Source organism: Lepus europaeus, chromosome 17 (assembly GCF_033115175.1).
Source record: "Lepus europaeus isolate LE1 chromosome 17, mLepTim1.pri, whole genome shotgun sequence".
Lineage (NCBI taxonomy): Eukaryota > Metazoa > Chordata > Mammalia > Lagomorpha > Leporidae > Lepus > Lepus europaeus.
Genome location: NC_084843.1, coordinates 70,572,923 through 70,593,309, shown reverse-complemented (window position 1 = coordinate 70,593,309; position 20,387 = coordinate 70,572,923). Strand labels below are relative to the sequence as shown.

Here is a 20,387-nt window from a genome sequence, read left to right as displayed (position 1 = left end):
CAACAGAGAAGCTAAAACTGAGCTAACTGACAGATAAGCAGAACCCTTGATTAGCCCAGGGTTGTGCTGGAGAACTGGAGCATTCGCCCTTGAATGTAGTGTGGAGAAGGCAGGGTAGCATCAGGGTCATTTCACTCCAATGGACACAGAATAGACTACTCAAAAATCAGGGAACACAAAAATTCTAAGTGGATTCAAAGCTTTTCTGAAGTGTCACAGTTTGTAGATCCTAGACCTGTTATCCACTTAATGAGCAATAAAAGATGATTATGCATGTCTTAGGATACTTTGGTAATCACATCTTCAAACATAACTTTATGATTAGGAACTAAAGTCAGGATAAGTACATAGGTTCAAACATTTTCTTATGGAAATTTCTAAAATGTGTGAAAGCAAATAAAGTACTTTAATGAACCACAAAACACATTTCAATACAATTAATTCATGCCCAATATACCCTTATCTTCTGCCCTCTAGTTATGTTAAAGCAATTTCATATCATTTCATCCCATACATATTTTTCAGGCTCTATCTCTATGCCACTGAAGTCCTTTTTTATATCTTCATCGTTCATTTTTATTTTATTTTATTTATTTATTTATTTTTATTTTTTGACAGGCAGAGTGGACAGTAAGAGAGAGAGAGACAGAGAGAAAGGTCTACCTTTTTGCCGTTGGTTCACCCTCCAATGGCCACCGCGGTTGGCGCGCTGCGACCAGCGCACCGCGCTGATCCGATGGCAGGAGCCAGGTACTTATCCTGGTCTCCCATGGGGTGCAGGGCCCAAGCACTTGGGCCATCCTCCACTGCACTCCCAGGCCACAGCAGAGAGCTGGCCTGGAAGAGGGGCAACCGGGACAGAATCCGGCGCCCCGACCGGGACTAGAACCCGGTGTGCCGGCGCCGCAAGGTGGAGGATTAGCCTAGTGAGCCGCAGCGCTGGCCCATCGTTCATTTTTAGATAACATATTTTTAAAATACATCACAGTCAAAGGCTTAATTGCTTTACTACATTAACAAAAGAGTAAAAAAGACTATAGTCCCAGAGGAAAATAGGCAAGGGACGCAAATAAAAATTAAATGAAAAGATGTTCAACTTTACTCATATAAAGTAAAGTTTAAAATAGTCATAATCCATAAGCTGTACTTTGGAAATTTATATTCATTAAATAAAAGTTTTTAAAAAATAGCCACAAAATAATTAATACTGTGGTAATATAGAATTTCTATCAATTTCCTGGACAAATGTTTAAAACAAAATTTGATTGACAAAATGCTGTATTTGCAACAGAACTGATAGACATGGCATTCTCTCTCCCCTTCCTTCTTTAATTTTTAACTCCCACATATGAGGGAGAACATGTGGTATTTGTCTTTCTGTGTCCGGCTTGTTTTACTCAACATGATGCCCTCCAGTTCCAATAATTTTGCTATAAATAACACAATTTCATTCTTTTTTATAGCTGAATAATACCCCAGGTATGTGTGTGTGTGTGTGTGTGTGTGACATTTTCTTTAGTCATTCATCTGATGATGGACATCATGGTTGATTCCATATTTTGGCTATCGTAAAAAGTACTGATATGATAGAGCAGGTATCCTTTTAAATATATGTATATAGGCATAATATATATTTACATGTGTATATAGATATACAAATAGCATTACCAAAATTAAAATAATATTTCTGAAATAATCTAATAGTCATATTAACATGTCTAATTATTTCATAATTATTAAACTATTTTAATAGTTTTATTTTGTTTGATTTAGGACCTAAATTAAGTGTGCACATTGCAATTCATTGATACATCTCTTTGTGTTTCTTCTGCCTTATAGGTTTCTTTCCTTTTGTTTCTTCCTCTTCAATATGTTTGTTGGAGAAACCCGTTTTCCCTCCCTGTAGTGTTCCCCACAGTCTTGCTCCTTGAGTTTCACCTTTGGTGTCATCTAATATAGTCCTCTACTGTCTGTTTTTTCTGAGTTAGTAGTTCGATATACAGGTTTGATTACAACGAGGTCCGTACTTTCTTTCTTTCTTTTTCTTTTTTTTTTTTTTTTTTTTTGACAGGCAGCGTGCACAGTGAGAGAGAGAGACAGAGAGAAAGGTCTTCCTTTTGCCCTTGGTTCACCCTCCAATGGCTGCTGCGGCCGGCACACCGCACTGATCCAAAGGCAGGAGCCAGGTGCTTCTCCTGGTCTCCCATGTGGGTGCAGGGCCCAAGGACTTGGGCCTTCCTCCACTGCATTCCTGGGCCACAGCAGAGAGCTGGACTGGAAGAGGGGCAACCGGGACAGAATCCTGTACCTCAACAAGGACTAGAACCCGGTGTGCCAGTGCCGCAGGCAGAGGATTAGCCTAGTGAGCCGCGGTGCCGGCCCATATTTTCTTAGTCAATATTAATTCATCATGAATATATGACATTTGGTTGTAATCTCCTTTATAAACGTTAATGGCCACTAGTGGTCAATTTTGTGGTACATGCATTATTTTAGAGTTGGAAGTGATGATATTTTTCCTATAAGATCTTTCTCACTCTCCAGTTGGAATACGTCTATAAAAACATGTCCCCCATCTGCCATTAGGTTTCCCGCTGATAGACGAGATAAAAGAAAAGGCAAGACAAATGCTAGTTCTTTCCCTCTAGTCACCAGATTTTTACAACAGTACACGTATCAACAAGCATCTGTAATCAAACATTCTGTAAACAATTTTATTTTCTTCTATGTTATTGTGAATTCATGGATGTTTAACATAATGGGTTTTTTTTAATTCATTTCAATCTATTAAAGATTCAATCACTATTAATACTTATATTGTCCTACACTTAACCATTTGGGATCTCATTGTATTGCCCTTTGGCTCATAGCAGGCTCATAGCTGCCTCATAGCTGGATGGGCTCTAGTTTTCTTAATTTCTGTTATTAAAATCTCCCAAGCTCACCTAATACTCTCAGTGTATGTGTCTTTTACTCCAGACCTAGCATTAGCCACACAAAATCACAGATACAAGTCTAGAAGCCTAAAGTGAAAATTTCCAAAATTCTAACACACATTTTTAACTTGATACTTTAATGATTAGCAATGACTTTTACTTTCATATTTATATATATCTATATTATAAAATAAGCATACATTCCTTTAAGGAAAAGTAACGACTAAAAAATTTAAAGAGTTCAGGTTTCTAAAGACTTTTTATTATGACATATAAAACTACTGAGACAATGCCTGTTAGATCATATAATGCTGTCCACAGAAGAATAGCAAGCATGAATTAGTTAATACTATTTGCAATACACTTTAAAAATAAGAGGTCTGTGTAGCATTATTCCATTTATTTTATGACATATTAATAATGCATCCTATTTATCTGGTGTTTGAAGTAGAGCTTAATGAATTAATAAACATATTATCCAGTCGTAGTTAATGAAGAGCTTTCAAATGACTCATCTAAATGATTCTGTTATAATTTTATAATAATAATTATATTTAGCACTGCTATTGCATTTGTTACTTGAAAGAATTTTGTAAACACCTAGTTAGTTAATACATACAACCTCAGGTACAATGGGTAAGAGGTATCCTTGCTGTATTCCTACAAATCGTGTAGTTTAAATACAAAGAAGAGATACTCCTGGAGGCCCTAGAGAAAACTCACTAGTATCTAGTTCTGAATTTTAAAAATTTTATTTAAAAGACTGTGATAGAAAGAAGGAGAGAAAGAAAGAGTGGACAAAGAGAAAATATTTCCTCCTCTAGTTCTCTCCCCAAATGGCCAGAATGGCTGGGGATGGGCCAGGCCAAAATCAGGAACCTGGAACTCCTTCCAGGTCTCCCACGTGGGTGACAGGGGCCCCATCACTTTGGACATCCTCTGCTGCTTTCCCAGGCACATGAGCAGAGAGCTGGATTGGATGTGGAACAGCTGGGATGCAAAGCGGCACTCACAGGATGCCAGCCTCACCGGTGGCACCTTAACCCACTGTGCCACAACACCGGCCTCAGATTTGCTCTCTAGAGGGTAAATACCTCCTATGATCTGAATGTTTATGTCTCCTCCATATTCGGAAATCTAAACTCCAAGGTGACATTATTAAGAGTTATGACCAGGGCTAGTATTGTGGCGCAGTAGCTAAAGCCATTGCCTGCAATGCCAGCATCCCATCTGTGCATCATCAGTTCGAGTCCCAGCTGTTCCACCTGTGATCCAGCTCCCTGTTAATGTGTCTGGGAAAGCAGCAGAAGATGGCCCAAGTTCTTGGGCCCCTGCCACTCATATCGGAGACCTAGATGTTGTTATAGGTTTCTGGCTTTGGCCTGGACCAGATCTGGCCATTGCAGGCATTTGGGGAGTGAACCAGCAGATGGAAGATCTCTCTCATTGTCTCTCTATGTAACTCTGTCTTTCACATAAATAAATAAATCTTCTTTTAAAAAAAAAGCAGTTATGGCTTTGCGAGGTGGTTGGGTTATGAAGGCCCTATATTCCTGAATGGGATTGGTGCCCTTACACAGAGATACTGACCAGAGTTCATTCACTCCCCTCCTCAGTCGAGGACACAGCAAGAAGTAACCATCTCAAAGGCAGAGAGCCTTCACCAGACACCAATCCTGTTGGCACCTTCATCTCTCACTTCCTGGCCTCCTGACCTGCAACAGCAAATTTCTGTTCATCAACTGCCCAATCTAAGAAATTTTGTTATAGCAGCAGAAATGGACTGCGACAATGACCCTGTATTCAGCTTAGAGTCTTGATATATAAAGACCTGCCAAGCCATTGGTTATTTAATTGGACCTATCCAAGAAGCAACATTCCTGTGCTGTATTGGCACTGCTTAACACGCAAACAGCAGAATCCATGGGGATACTTCCAAGTAAAAGATTTCACTTTCACAGGCTCACCAGGATAATGGTTATATGTAGCATATTTTTAAAAATATGATTTCAGGAACCCCTTGGAGTGTGATTTTCAGATGCTCAGATCTCAGGTGTCTGGCAAGAAGTCATTGACAGCAACCATGGAGGTCCAGTCCTTGCCAACATTTGGAAACACCAGCTGGAGCATTAGTCATAATTCATTTCAGCCTCCAGGTCAAACTGGGCAAATGCAAGGCTGTGTTAATAATAATTACTTTTAACAGGGAGCATTTTAAATACAGCCAAAATGTTTCCAAGGACACAGTGAAATATAATGTTTTATTTTCCACGAGAATACATATTCAAAACATATCCACATTCCAAAATTAATCAATCTAATTGTACTATGCTTGGACTGAGTCCAAGTCTCCATTGTAGATGTAATGTATGTAGAATAATCAATTTCACCTTCAAGGCTGGCGTAGAAAATGGGTGAGTTGCTATTATTAACCTTTACAAAGAAATTACACCAGTACCATGCATGGCAAGAGCATTTCATGCTAGACTAGTGCCTGTGTGTGATACATGCTCCTAACTCAGCATTGAATCTTTTCTCTCCTTCTCCTCTAGTTTGATGTTCTAACTTTAAAGTGACCAAACTTATAAGAACATGGCCAATACAGTACAGAAATGTTTCTTCCTGAATTTTTGGAGAATAAATCACTAAGTTGTTGCTCCCCATCACCAAGTACTTTAGTACCTATTTTTCATAAGTAAAAACCTTTTTGAGGATGACTATATAATCAAATAAATTAGAAAATTAACTTTGCTAAATTATTATCATCTAATCCTCAGACTCCACTCAAGTTCCTCGATTGTCCCAGTAACATCCTTGATGGCAAAAAAACAAAACGAGAAAACAGGTTAGACTGCCATAATGCATTTGGCTCTTCCTTCCTTCGTTCTCTTTAGTTTGGGACACTCTCGTGACTTTGGCTCCTTCTAAGATTACAGGAGAGTTTACTTGGTGAAACGTATCTCAGAGTTCCCCTGATGTTTTCTCATGATTAGCTTCAAACTAGACAGCATAGTTGTAGTATTGTGTTCTACTGATTACGTCCTAAAAAATTTAAGCCATTTGCTTATAATGTTCACATTGATCATTTGCTTAACATGATCCATGTCAGATTTCACTGTAAATTTACTTTTTACCACTGTAATTAATAAATATTTTTTGAAAATACATTCTGAATCTCTGTAAATTTCCTATTCCTCATTATATATTTAACTCATTGATTTATTTATATTAGAATATATTTTTTCCCATTTTATCCTGTGAGCTATTTAACCCATTGTTATCATTATTTAGAAGGTTCAATCTGTCTCAAATTTAGCCGGGGAATCCCTTCAACCCTTTATGTCCCATTATCCAATACATAGAAATCTTAAGAAGACATAAATTAAGAGATAAACATTCCACTAATGGTATCTTTGAAAGAAATTTTATGTTGTTGAAATATTCACAGAATTGAAATCTTGGGAACTAGTGGGTTGTTAAGCTGGCTTGTGTGTCTTTTTAATATGTCCTCATTATTTAAAAATAAACTCTTCACAGTAGCCCCAGAACTGCCCGATGCTGGGCCTGGGCCCCTCCTAGGCTACCCCAGCTCCTGCAGATGGCACCTCTGGGCAGCACCTGAGGCCTGGTCCTCACCGGAGCCAGCGCAGTAGAAGGGGTTCCTGGGAGGGGCCCAGACTTGCTGCGTGTGTGGCCCCTGGCACACCAGCTACTTAATCAGCCTGCAGTGTCCCTACCCCCGGGTCCAGACCTGTGGGCACCTTTTGAGTTGGGGCCTTTGCCTTGAGTTTTCCCATTGCTGGCAAAAGAGCCCAAAGCACAGGCTGCTCCCCAGGGCGCAGCACTTCCAAGCACAAGGACCCAGCCCGGTGCTGCCTCCGTTTGCTAACTTAATAAAGAGAGTTGAGAAGAAAAAAAAAAATAAACTCTATTGAGTATACATATTTAAAATATATAACATCATGTTTATATATATAAATGGTAAAACAGCTACTATAGTTAACAAATTAAAATATCCATCATTATACATAGTTACCAGTTTACCCTCCTTTGGCAGAAGCAGCTACAATCTTGTCATTTTACAAAAATCCTGAATACAATACATCATTATTAACTAAAGTCCTTATGCAATGTATTAGATCTCCAGAACTGCTTATCCTGTGCATCTGCTACTCTGCCTCACTTCTACTACATCTTCCCATTTCCTACTGACCACCTACCCTTGGTAACCACTATTTTATTGTTTATTCCAAAAAGACAAGAGATAATAAATGTTGGTGAGTGGACGAAAGAGAAACATTTGTACACTGTTGATGAAAATGTAGGTTGGTATGGACTATGCCGCTTACTAAAGAAAATAGAATTAGCACATGACATAGCAATCCTTCTTCTGGGTATATATGCAAAGGAAATTCAATCAGCATTTTATAAAGATATCTTCCCTGCCATGATAATTACATTATTTAAAATTCTAAAATATGGAGGGTCCAGCACGTGGTACAGTGCATTTAGATGCCAGAATCCCATATCTGGCTGAGGGGTTCTAGTGCTGTGGCTCTGCTTTTCAGCCGGCTCCCTGTTAATGCTCTTGGGAAAGCAACAGCAGATATCCCAAGTACTTGGGCCTTGGCATGCATGTTGCAAACCTGGATGGAGTTCCAGGCTCCTGGCTTCTGGCAAGTCAAGGCCTGGCTGTTGCAACCATTTAGAGAGTAAACCAGTGGAGGGAGGATCTCTTTCTGTTTCTGTAACTACCTCTCTGTGCCTTTCAAATAAATAAAATCTTTAATAAAATTAAAAAAAAATATGGAAACCACCCAAGCTTGCACTGACAGACAAATATGTAAAGAAATTGTGGGGGCCGGCACAGTGGCTCACTAGGCTAATCCTCCGACTGCGGCGCCGGCACCCCAGGTTCTAGTCCCGGTCGGGGCGCAGGATTCTGTCCCGGTTTCTCCTCTTCCAGTCCTGCTCTCTGCTGTGGCTTGGGAGGGCAGTGGAGGATGGCCCAAGAGCTTGGGCCCTGCACCCGCATGGGAGACCAGGAGGAAGCACCTGGCTCCTGGCTTTGGATGGGCGCAATGCGCCGGCTGTAGCAGCCATTTCGGGGGTGAACCAATGGAAGGAAGACCTTTCTGTCTCTCTCTCTCACTGTCTAACTCTGCCTGTCAAAAAAAAGAAATTGTGGTACACATATACAAGGGAATATTATTCAAACTTAAAAAGTGAAATCTTGCAATTTGCTATAATGTGGAGAAATTTGGGGGTACATTACGCCAAGCAAAATAAGCCAAATTCAGAAAGAAAACGATTGCATAATCCCGTTTGTATGTGGATTCTTCATGATCTTGGGGAATTTCCTACTTTTTGGTACAAAAGATATTCCAGGAGTTTTCTTGCATTTTTTTTCCCAATTGGCGATTTCTCCAAAGCATGCTGGATTTTTTTTTTTTTTGGAGGTAAATGATATTTGGAAGCCAAGATGTGAAATGTCATTGTTTCCTAACTCAGCAGAATTAATGAAAAAACACAAATATCACATACATGCACACATCTTTACATTCATGTCTCCGTATCTATCTATCTATCTATCAATTTAGCTTAAAAAAAAAACCAAAAAACAAAACCATGAGTTTAGATCAATAGCTGCAAATTCTAATTCCACACCACACGGCTTGTGCTAGTTTTCTCCTTTCTCTTATGGATAACTGTGTGATCCTATGGGGAGAAACACAGCTCCCAATGCTGTTAATATATGCACTATGGGCCAATATTCTTACATACAACCAATTTCCCACCATTGCCACCACCTCCTTTACCATGAAGATTACCTCACTCTACTTAGCTTTTGATGTTGCGCACTAAACAACTCCACAAGTGGACGTCCCTTGCCAACTTCAGCTCTGACACCTGCGTCAGGCACTCCTTTATCACTACAGAGACTTTTCCCTCCCACGTGGGCTCCAAAACCCAACCCTGGTCCTCATTAGCCACCTCCCATCACCAACTACTCTGAACACACACTTTGTCGGTACCACTTTATGGCTTTAAAATAAACTGTTCGAGAAGGGCAGGGGAAGAGGAAAAGTTCACCTGTCACGTGTGATGCTCATATTACACTACAAGAAATACTGTGGATATTTAGGCTGTTGTTTTAAGGTAACAACTTTTACTAAGGAGACAATTCAGAGTCTAGGAGAAAGGAAGATGCCTAGCCAACATGGGGCATCATTCCCACCAAAACATAGACCATAGATTCTCCTCCAGTAACATAAGTAGACTTTCCCAGCCCTATGGCCACCTCAGAAAAAAGGACCAAATCCTTTAGCAGGGAATGAGAAACACTCCAGCAACCCAGAATGAGCATGTAATTCTGTAGAAGCCAAAAAATAACAAAAGTAGCTAAAGCTCTGGAATTTGGGATCACTGGAACTTTAGAAACTTACTGCAGCTTGAATCATTAGATTATGGGGAGAGAATCTTTCAAATAAATATTTGTGTTCTCGTGTAAGGATAATGCAAGATAAAACAGAAACCATAGGACAAAGGAAAAGACAAGGCCAGATGAAAATGACAGTAAGAGATTCCAGAGAGATATAGCATTGGATACATTATCCCAGCCTCTCCTATGACTGGTGTCTCTGAACAGTTTGAGTTTATTTCCAATAAAGGCCTTTTCTTCAAGTATTTTCAAATAATGGATCATTCATTACCTTTATAAACTGCATAGGTATTAAGTGCATTTGAGACTAGTTACAGTTGGATCAGGTCCTCCCATCTAAATTAACCCTTATGTTTCCAAGATGTAAATACCCTTTCTAATTTTGTTAAGAAGAACATGATAGGTCAGTTTAAACTCACCAGTCACCCAGGAGCTCTCCCAGGGCCTCAGTGTGTCTCCATCACCTTTGTTCACCTCAACCTACATGTGCAGAAATGTGCCTCTGATTGCTTCACTTGTCTTCTAGTCCCACAATGTCTAAAATGTACCATTACAACATAGGACACCTTCCATCTGCTCTGCAGATACAAGAGAAATGATTAATAAAATAGGTGTTGATTAATAAGTGGGAAAAATGCACTGATTACTGACACTTTCTCCAAAGTACTTTGACCAAGTTTTGACCTTGCTATTGGGACAGAACATCAGGTTGATGTCTGCCAGAGTGCATTCCTCTAAACAGGAGACTTTCATGTACTGGAGAGGAACCAGGGTCTCACTTCTGGTTCCATCTCGCAAAATCTCTAAAACTAATGAAAAAGTTTATTTTATTTGAAGGTGTTTTTTTTAGTCATCTGTAAGCATCTGGAGATCATAGAAACAGATAAGCAAAGGGACTCCAAGATCATCTTTTTGTGTAATACATATTCAAACATTTCTACACATATGTGCTTCATGCATACCTACACATGCACAGACTTATGGTCAAGCCTCACTTTGTGGCTTCTTTTTTTTTCTTTCCTCCTCTCCACAATCCTGCTTTAAGTTACCTGTGTAAGCATGACTAAATGCCCCTTCTAATGCACTGCCCTCTGCAGAAAGAAAAATCTCCCCACTTTTACCTTGCATGTGATTTATTCTTCAGGCATCTCCTGTATAATGGGGGGGATTTACCTGACTCCTAGCTCAGTGCAGAGGGGATATAACATCAAACAGCCATACTGGGAAATATCTTGCTACCAACTGGATTTTATGACCCATTTCTCTCGCCCAAATCTGAACACTGAACTTTGTTCTGCTATCCATGTTTTAATAACTTGCTTAATAATCAGAGGGGAAATCCATGTTTGCTTTGTTCAGTTGGATCTTGTCTTTTTGCCTCAATTCTCCCTTTATATTTGAGGACATTTATCAAAATGCATTTGTAAATTAGGCTGAGGAGCTTCTCTGTGGACAGCAGCTTCTGTGGTCACTGGGCTTGGAAAACAATGACCACTGTGCCCTCCTCTTGGAAATGGACAGGATACTTTGGTACATTCACAACTGTTAGCAGCCACTCTCCCAACTTTGATGTGGCATCCATTTTCCTAATAGCATCTTATTGAAAAACTGCTCCATGTGACAGAGTTTGTACAAGCTCATCCAGAGTCCTACTCTTTGTAAGCATAAGCCTGCTGATGAGCTCCTTATGCTTGGACATCTGAGGGTTTCCACCTCTGTACCCTTGGGCCACACTTCAGACCCCACTGGACTCCTCTATAACTCATCTGCATAACAGCAGGTGCCTCAAAGAAAGCATTTGGATGTCTTCTCTAATTAAACATGAGCAGAGTTTGCCTCTAAGCCCACAAAATACTCATATTAGCCCCCGTGTATACTCCATGGCCACAGACTGTTTTCCATCCAGGGATAACTTATTTAAAGGTTTTTTTTTTTCTCCTTTTAACTTATTTAAGAGAAAGAGAGAAAGAGGAAGAGGAAGAGAGAGAGAGAGAGAGAGAGAGAGAGGGAGAGAGAGAGAGAGAGAGAGAGAGAGAGAGAGAGAGAGAGAGAGAGATTGAGAATATGCACCTGCTAATACTGGCAAAAGCTTATGAGGGTATTTTTTTAAATGCTCCTATTTTGTAACTTCTCAGTAAGTTTGAAATTACATCCAAACTAAAACAAACAAAAGGCATAAAAATAAAACAAACAAAAGCAGTCAAACCCAGCCGGGGCTGCACAGATCTTTCCTTATGACAATATAAAGTCTAAAACCAAATTCTGTGCCAATGTGGAAATCAAGGTTCGCTATTATCAAAACTAAAGCACAAATACAAGGGCATCTGGCGATGCCCTCAATCAAATGAGAGCAAAGCTGAAGGGAAACTGGACAGACAGTTTGTAAACATCGACTCAAAGTTTATGGCAACTCCATCTTTACTTTGAGACGGAAGGGAATTTGTGTACAGAAGAGGTGATGCCAGGAAACACACAGGGGAGAGTGCAGATGCAGAATGACAACCGAAGATTCTCATGTACTCACAAATAGATAGACCTGGGCATGCCAAATGCAGTAGCCCAGCACCTTCCAGGAAACCTCTGGAACCCACTGGGCCATTTTTCGAAGTCACAATCAACCAGCCAGATGCTGTCTTGCATTTGTGGAATTTGAGTTGGTGTCTGTCACATCGACTAACAACATTTCTTTGTCAACTCTGCGGTGGAGACATTTCTACCTCTTTCCCATCAGGGAGTTGAGAGGATTAATTATCAGCTTTCTGCAAAGTGTGCTATGTACACTTTCTCAGGAGACAGATTAATGACTAATTCCTGGACTTTTCCGGAAGAGAGAGTTACAGTAACTACCAATACCCTGCCTCTGAGGAAGCTGAAAATGCTGGACAGTGTATTTGCTTATCTGAATACAATTGGAAAACTAATCAAGACTTTGCAGCTTAAAACCTTGATTGCATTATAATTAATAACCAAACTTAAGTAATAACTGTAATGTATAGTAGAGTTAAAAATTCCATTGTGAGTAGTATAATTTAGAGAATAAAGGGCTTCATGAACAAAAACATAATTTTTGCATCTTTCTAATAGGAAACCTAGTGGAAGCAAAGCTTATTGTCTACCAACAGGAGGATGAGATAATATATTATTGTGTTTCTATTTAAGGAATAAGGCATAGCTATTAAAATTGTGTTTCTGAAGAAATACTCTGGATAATAACCATGAAAATATCCTAGATTCAGATGAAAATTAAATATAAACTGGCCATTAAAATTATTTTCAACCAAAAATTCTTACATTTCATGGAAGTAGTGGATTGGAATTACTCAACGATGGGTAGGTGACAGGACTATCACTGACATAGCTTCTTCCTGCTGGTCTTTAGGAGCTAGGATTTTGGAATGAGTCGCCTCTATTTTACTTTAAAAAGGAAAAGAAAAACAGAAGTATGTGAAAACTGTCCATCTTGTTCTCCTGCCTTCAGCAACTTGACTCATCACCCTATGCTGAAGAAGTCTTCGTGCAAGCATTGCTATGATTCCCTAAATTTACCTCTTTATTTGCATTTCTCTGACTTTTTACTCTTCCTCTCCTCCAGTTCTTTCCCGATTCCTAATTCATTTGGGATATGGAGTTCAAATCCTTTTCCCGAGACATATGCTGGAAGAGGCTCACCATGAGCTGATTAACAGGAATGCCTTCTTCCCTGCCTGGGAGCCGGGGCTGGGGGCATGGGGTACAGCTGTCTGCATCCTCTACCACTGTTCCTGCTGTTGATGAGGGTGAACTGCAGCTCTGTCCTCTAGGTAGCCTTTGGTGTCAGTTCCCCAGAATTGTACCAAATCTCATTCTCCACAGGGACATCTGTCTAGATAGCCTTGCATCCCATTTCTCTTTGCTAACAAAGAGGAAAAATTAGGTTGAGTCTATGTAGGAGGCAAAGCCATCCTTCAGAAAACCATTTCATTCTGCGTGCTGTCCCACTGTCTACCTACATTTGAGGATTCTCTCAATTTAAAATGAGATTAGTCCCTACCATTCCAGGTGTTTTTATGGCCTGCATTGCAAAGAAATCATGGTAGAGAGGAAATTTTAAAGACTTCTAGGTCAGTTCTCCAACCAGTATGTCAAAGATCTTTGCAAGCTTCCTCCCCAGGGGTTGTCCGACTCACCTGTCACTACCACCAGCACATCCACAGTAGGATGCTCACTACTTCCTGAGGATGCACTCTTGGGGGCAGCTTGCTTGAAAAGTTCTCCAGAGACAGCCACACTGTCCCTCCTGTATCTTCCACTCACTGTGGGATGTCTCATTTCAGAACTCACATACCTAGAGCACTCGGGATCTTTCTCACTAAGTGGGCTGTTGTCTACACGTTTGCGTTTTGCAACCATTCACAGAAGCTAAGAAATCCTATAAAAAGTGACATTAAAATGTACACACTGCTCAGTTTATTATTATTTTTAAAATCTTTAATGTCTGAAAGTCTATACTAAGGAATTCCATTCATTGTCCTCATGTGAATTTCTTAAAGGACTACGGAATACTGGTGGATTGTTTCATTTTTCAAAACCTCCTACTGTTGGGAGCAATTTTACGAGTTTATTGTTCTTTTGCATTTCCATTTGACAGTCCTGGAAAAAAGGCTGCCCAACCTATACAAATCCCTAGAGTGTTCCCCGCTGATGTTAGTGTGCATGTTAAATGTTTCCTCCTTCAGTACTTTCCTTCTACCCAAATCTAAAAGAGAGATATTATTATCCTCATTTGCCATTTGAGGAAATGAATCGCAGAGAGGCTAAGCAGTGAAACCTCATGGGACAGCAGCAGTAGCATCGGGGGCCCTGCTCAGAATCAAGTGTTCTAAATAAAATCCCTCAGCTCTTTCCAACAGACTCTGTGACTGCTCTATATTCTTCTTCATATTGGGCCAAATCTGTCTTTCCCTTGTTTTCTCTGCACAAAAGAAATCTAATCCTCTCTCCATACTGGAGCTCTTCAAATCATTGAATACAGCAGTAAAGTCCCCAGAGGCTCATTTGTATTCCCATTTTCCTAATGGTTCCTGAAGTGATAGAACATTCAGCCTCCTCTCCGCACTGGCTCATCACTGGCTCTGGCTGCCCAGAGCAAGCCTAGCACAGAACAAGCTGTCCCACATGAGTTTAAAGCAGTGTGTGTGTATACAGGATCACTTCTTTCATTTCAATAACCCCAGCATTCAAATCTCTACGTAGCTCTGGGCACTGGCATCACCAGAGGAGTGAGAAGAAGCTATGAATGACCTCATCCTGCCTCAGCAGGGCTTTCCCATCCAAATGATGTGGCCACCTGTTCCTCAAGGAACAGGGCAGTCTATTTTCATTGGTGACAGCCAACTCCACCAATGGTTAACAACCAGTGTCTCTACTCTCTCTGTTCTCTGACTGGCTCATGCGCGTTGGATAATCTGAGTGTTGTTAATGGCACAAGAAGACAAAGGGTAAATTGTGTTACAGAAGGCTAAACATACAACCCACTGAACAGCTTTGTGATATAATTAAATACTGCAAAAAAAAAAAAAGGCTAAATTCAATGTGTGGATAACCCAAAACTATGTAAGTAAAACTGTTTGTAGTCAACCCCCAATTGTTATTTTTTTTTTATTTTTTTTTTAACTTTTATTTAATGAATATAAATTTCCAAAGTATAGCTTATGGGTTACAATTGTTATTTTTTTAAAACTTGAATTACACAAAAATATTTAGAGTACATTCTATGACATTAAGTTACATTTATTTTTGGAGACGTATTTATGGCATTATGAACCATATTGTACATTATTTCTCAGGATCCCAGAGAACAATTACTTCTTTTTTTGACCGTTCAACAATGATTTATTTATGGGGCTGTGAAAGCATACCAATACAATCATTCTGCTTTTCAATTTCTGGGCAGTATTCAATTAACAACATGGAATATTGGCAAGATCGTCTATGCCAATTTTCTGATGACTTTTTTGCATTATTACATTAAGGAAACATTTTTTTAATACATATTAAACTGGGAAAAGGCAACCTAACTTTTTGGGTTTTATTAATTCAGTCCTAGAGTTAAATAAGTATGTTGTTGTTATTGTTGTTAAAATAATGACTGTATTCTTTACCACTGTTGGGAAATTATATCTCTACCACAACTTCATCTAGAAGCAGAAGGACTGTTCACAGTAAGACATAGTTTAGTTCTAACATGGAGAATGAGAAGATATTTGGCACTGAGAACTTTTAAAAGTATGTTTTGTTACTTCAAAATTTTTATTTATCTATTTTTTAGTGTTTCAAGTGAATTTCTCCTTCATTTTTTTTCATTTTCCACAGGTAAATATTTCAAGTTTGTAAATTGAAGATGCTGTATTGGGACCCAAATAGCACAAGGAGGCTTGTGAGGCACAGATCCTAACTCCTACAGGCTTGCAATTGAGTGTGGAGCTAAAATATCCAGATATAAAATTAAGCACAGAAGGATAACTTCACAAGATTATAGTAATAATCAGTAATCATTAATGATGCCCACTATGTCCTGCCCATTGTGTTGTGTGTTATCTTAATCTTCGACACTGGCTCAAAGCCAAGCATTCCTACTCCAGGACTGCCAGACTCGCTTTGCCTAGCAGTATAATTGGTCAGGTGCTCTGATTTTTGAATTCAGATCTGACTCTCTACCATTTATGAGCTGTGATCTTGGGAAAGACACTTAGCTCTCACGCTGTTGGATTTTCACCTATAAAATAGATCACATATCTCATATGTTTGCTCACCTGTAAGATAGGTCATGTATCTCACATGTTTTCTGTGAAGGTTTAAAGACCATGTAGGTCAAATGCAAAGAATACTTCCTGGAACATATAAAAAATAAAAGACATGGCAGTTTTGCCATGTGCCTTTCTGGAAATATTTTGGGAGGGCTCAAGCTACAGATGTCATGTTGGGCTCAGGTATATATATTTTTTTAATAAGCAATTTTTAATTCCATTTTCAATGGACTTTTGGAAACACCGTTGTGTTGTGGAGGTGGGTCAACAACAAACTGTGTGGTTCTTTTTCTTTTCTTTTCTTTTCTTTTTTGTTTATTTGACAGGCAGAGTTAGACAGTGAGAGAGATAGAGACAGAGAAAAAAGTCTTCCTTCCGTTGGTTCACCCCCAAATGGCTGCTAAGGCCGGCACACTGCACCGATCTGAAGCCAGGAGCCAGGTGCTTCCTCCTGGTCTCCCATGCAGGTGCAGGGCCCAAGCACTTGGGCCATCCTCCACTGCACTCCTGGGCCACAGCAGAGAGCTGGACTGCAAGAGGAGCAACCGGGACAGAACTGGTACCCCAACTGGGGCTAGAACCCCGAGTGCTGAGGATTAGCTTAGTGAGCTGCAGCGCCGGCCTGGGCTCAGGTTATATTTCTATAACCTAGAAGTGAGTTTTAAGTCCTGGTTTGAATGCTGGGCAAAATGGAACATACTGGAGGAAGGGATGCATGTGAGCGTTCATCCGACACCTGTGTTAGACTAATTACAGAAAAGGACACTGTCTGTGGGCCTCTCTGCAAAGAAGATAAATTTTGTGAATATTCTAGTAAAGAGATGTAAGAAGATCCTTCCATTATATAATAAATTGAATTTGTGATTAAGTTTAAATTTCTGATTCCAAGACTGCATGTCATCTTGCTCCAAATTATGTAGGGTTACTTTCTCGGTATATTATTCTCTTATTTATCTTTCCTACAGCAAAAATAAGCTGATATATTTTTTTCTTTGCCCTTCCCTTCATGCTGTTGGCTGCATGCAGTCAAGATGCTAATTAAAACCCCCTAATTTAAATGCCAAATCTGCCCTGAAATAGATCCCCAGTAATTTTTTGAAATTACTACTGGGCATAGAGGTTGCAATGATATGCTCACATAATCCATTCTTTGCTTAAAGTGATTTACAGGGAGAACACTAGCGATTTCAAGACGCATGCCCAGCAGACTGTTTACAGAGTGTGCAGCAAGGTAGCTACACCTCGCATTCACTGCTGGAAGCATAGTCCGCTCCAACGGCGAGTACAGAGGACCACTGAGGTGCTGCTCTTTATTCCTGGCATCACTCCAAGAGCAGCCAGGATCCTGGTTAGGAGCAGCCTTCCAAAATGTAACCATTGCTGAGTTAAAATGCATTAAACATCAGTATGATAAAAGAGTAATTAAGCCAATCTATGAATTGTCTGCTGTCTTCTGCATGGTACCAGATAATAAAAATAAATTCATGGAAAGAGCCATGCCTGAGCTGTGGGAGAATATACCAGGAACCCAGCATGACTGACACTAGAGGTCAGTTCTGAGCCTGAAAGAGAAAACTTCTCAATATTCCATGAATCAGGGAGATGGGAGAAAACAAGACAGGCACTGAGGCCGCCTCTGTCTTACTAGTCAGGAATTGGATACGGTCAAATTCAATATGCTTGAACAAATGGACCTCGATGTTATTCTGTGTGTCCACACCGGGGAGTAGGAGTGGACCTCAATAATTCGACGATAGGTAGAGTCAGCCTAAATTACTTCTATCCTTTATAACTCTATTGATCTATTATTTTTTAAGTTCCTACTCCCTTTTTCAAGTAAATTCATATGTACAGCAAAGGGGAATCTTTCAGGGGACACATGTGCAAGGGACAGTTTCCTTATGCTACTGTTGGAGTCAGTGGTAGTTTAAGTTCAGACCCTTGATCAGCATCAGAATACCCTCTGTGGGCAGTATGAGAGCTCTTCTCGGGTGCCACTCTCGCCCAGGGACTTGGGGATTTCCATTATTTCCAGGGCCTATACAGTCTATAGATGATTTGCTGGTATGAGGATATGTTGCTCTGTTGTGTCTTTTATGGCTCCTTAGCTTAAATAATCTCAGAAAGAAAAGAGCTGAAGGCCATGAAACATTTAATCAATTGGCAAATATTGACTGATCATCAACAAATTGCAAGGATCTCCTTTTCAATTAGTTTATTCACACCATAATTTGAGTCAGTCAAATGCTAAAATAGTGAGGCTGAATGAACTGGGGCAAATAAGGGAGCCTGAATGAGATCTATCACCTTTAGAAACACCAAAGTCCTATCTACACAAACCATCCCAGGCTCAGATCTACTATTAAGATGCCCTGGCTAATGCCTGCAAATGGTAAAATGCACACTACAATCCAATTAGTCTTGCACTGGTATTTATCATATATCAGTTAGGAAGTCCCTAAATTCCAATGCCTGTTTGACAACCTTCATTTTTTCTTTCTTACCATTTGAACCCATATTTATCACAGAAAGGAAATGTGAAATGCACATTTGCCTTGTCCCCTTTTCTGATGACATGGTTTATCATTTATACACATTGTGACCACATTAGCCAACATACAATATGTTTTCATCTTTAATCTGGAAATGATTTTTGGCATTCCACACATCTGCCACTGACTCAGATAAAATTGAGGTGAAATATTTGGGTCAGTGGTGCATAAAATCTAATTGAATGGCTCAGAACTCTACCATTTACATCTGTTCTGCTTTGCAAAGACCAAACAGATGGAAAACAAGGACAGAGGCTGGAACACTTGGTCTCTCAAGTGCCTGTGCAAACTGGGCCCTACATTAAGAAGGGCCATCTTATCCACAACATTTGCTGCCATAGTAGCAATGTCCTATTAAAAAAAAGCTAAACACTTGTCTTTTTCCACTTCCCTATAAAAGAGAATGTGAGAATCTCACAAACAATATCATATAGAAAATATACCCATATTTGCATGTTTGAGTTCTGAATAACAGAACCATCCTCTGTTGCACACTCATGATGAATTTCTTTTAACTAAAATTAGGAAACAGGAAAATAAATAGGCTAGCTTCAAATGCCACACAAGGCTCTGTCCCACCACTTACTAGCTGTGAGAGAGGAAGTTAGCCTTTCCAGACATGTTTCTCTCAACTTTAAGTGAGTTTATTAATACTTACAATGTGGATGCTGGAGCATTAGAGGTTATGATGATGCAGCCATAGGCACACCACATAGTAGACAGCAGGATCTCAAGTGTGACATCAGCTTTTGTTCTGCCTCTTTAAAGTGGGAAACATCTTTGTGGTTGTTACGTTCACTGTTCTAGCTATTCCTCAATATGAATGTAGACTCAAATAATACATTATTAAATGTACATATTTTTGGTAACATGTTTTTCCAAAAATAACGAGGAACTTCAGATTCCCAAGTACTAAATTTGGTCTAATATTCTATGAATTTATCAATATCTTATTATATAGGTCGGCGCTGCAGCTCAATAGGCTAATCCTCCGTCTAGCGGCGCTGGCACACCAGGTTCTAGTCCCGGTCGGGGAGCCGGATTCTGTCCCAGTTGCCCCTCTTCCAGGCCAGCTCTCTGCTGTGGCCTGGGAGTGCAGTGGAGGATGGCCCAAGTGCTTGGGCCCTGCACCCCATGGGAGACCAGGAGAAGCACCTGGCTCCTGCCATCGGATCAGCGCGGTGCACCGGCCGCAGTGCGCTGGCCGCGGTGGCCATTGGAGGGTGAACCAACGGCAAAAAAGGAAGACCTTTCTCTCTGTCTCTCTCTCTCTCACTGTCCACTCTGCCTGTCAAAAATATAAAAAAAAAAAATCTTATTATATACATTGCTCATAAAATTCGTCAACCTGGTACATGATGGTTATTGTAAAACTGAACTTACATTAATACTAAATAAACATATATTTAATATAAATGTATATATGTGTGCATGCACATATAACTAACAGTAAAAATTATAGCAAAAACAATCTTATAACTCCTTAAAATGAAAAGTTATTAAAAATTATGGAATTAAAAAATAATTCAACACATTTTTAATTGATAACTATTTCATTCTGCAATTTATGATACCAGTTACACAAGGCAGAGTGTGAGGTTACCGTGAATTCCAGCGGTTAAGAGATATTTCATTGCAAGTTAATTGCTCATGATTAAAGATGGAAATCACT

General features: G+C 39.7%; 1 protein-coding gene across 3 annotated transcripts in view; it reads right to left on the bottom strand.

Annotated features, from left to right (window-relative positions):
* The window catches only part of NRG3 (neuregulin 3), a 1,158,196-nt gene that overhangs the window by 341,604 nt on the left and 796,205 nt on the right, over positions 1-20,387 (bottom strand). The window lies entirely within an intron of this gene.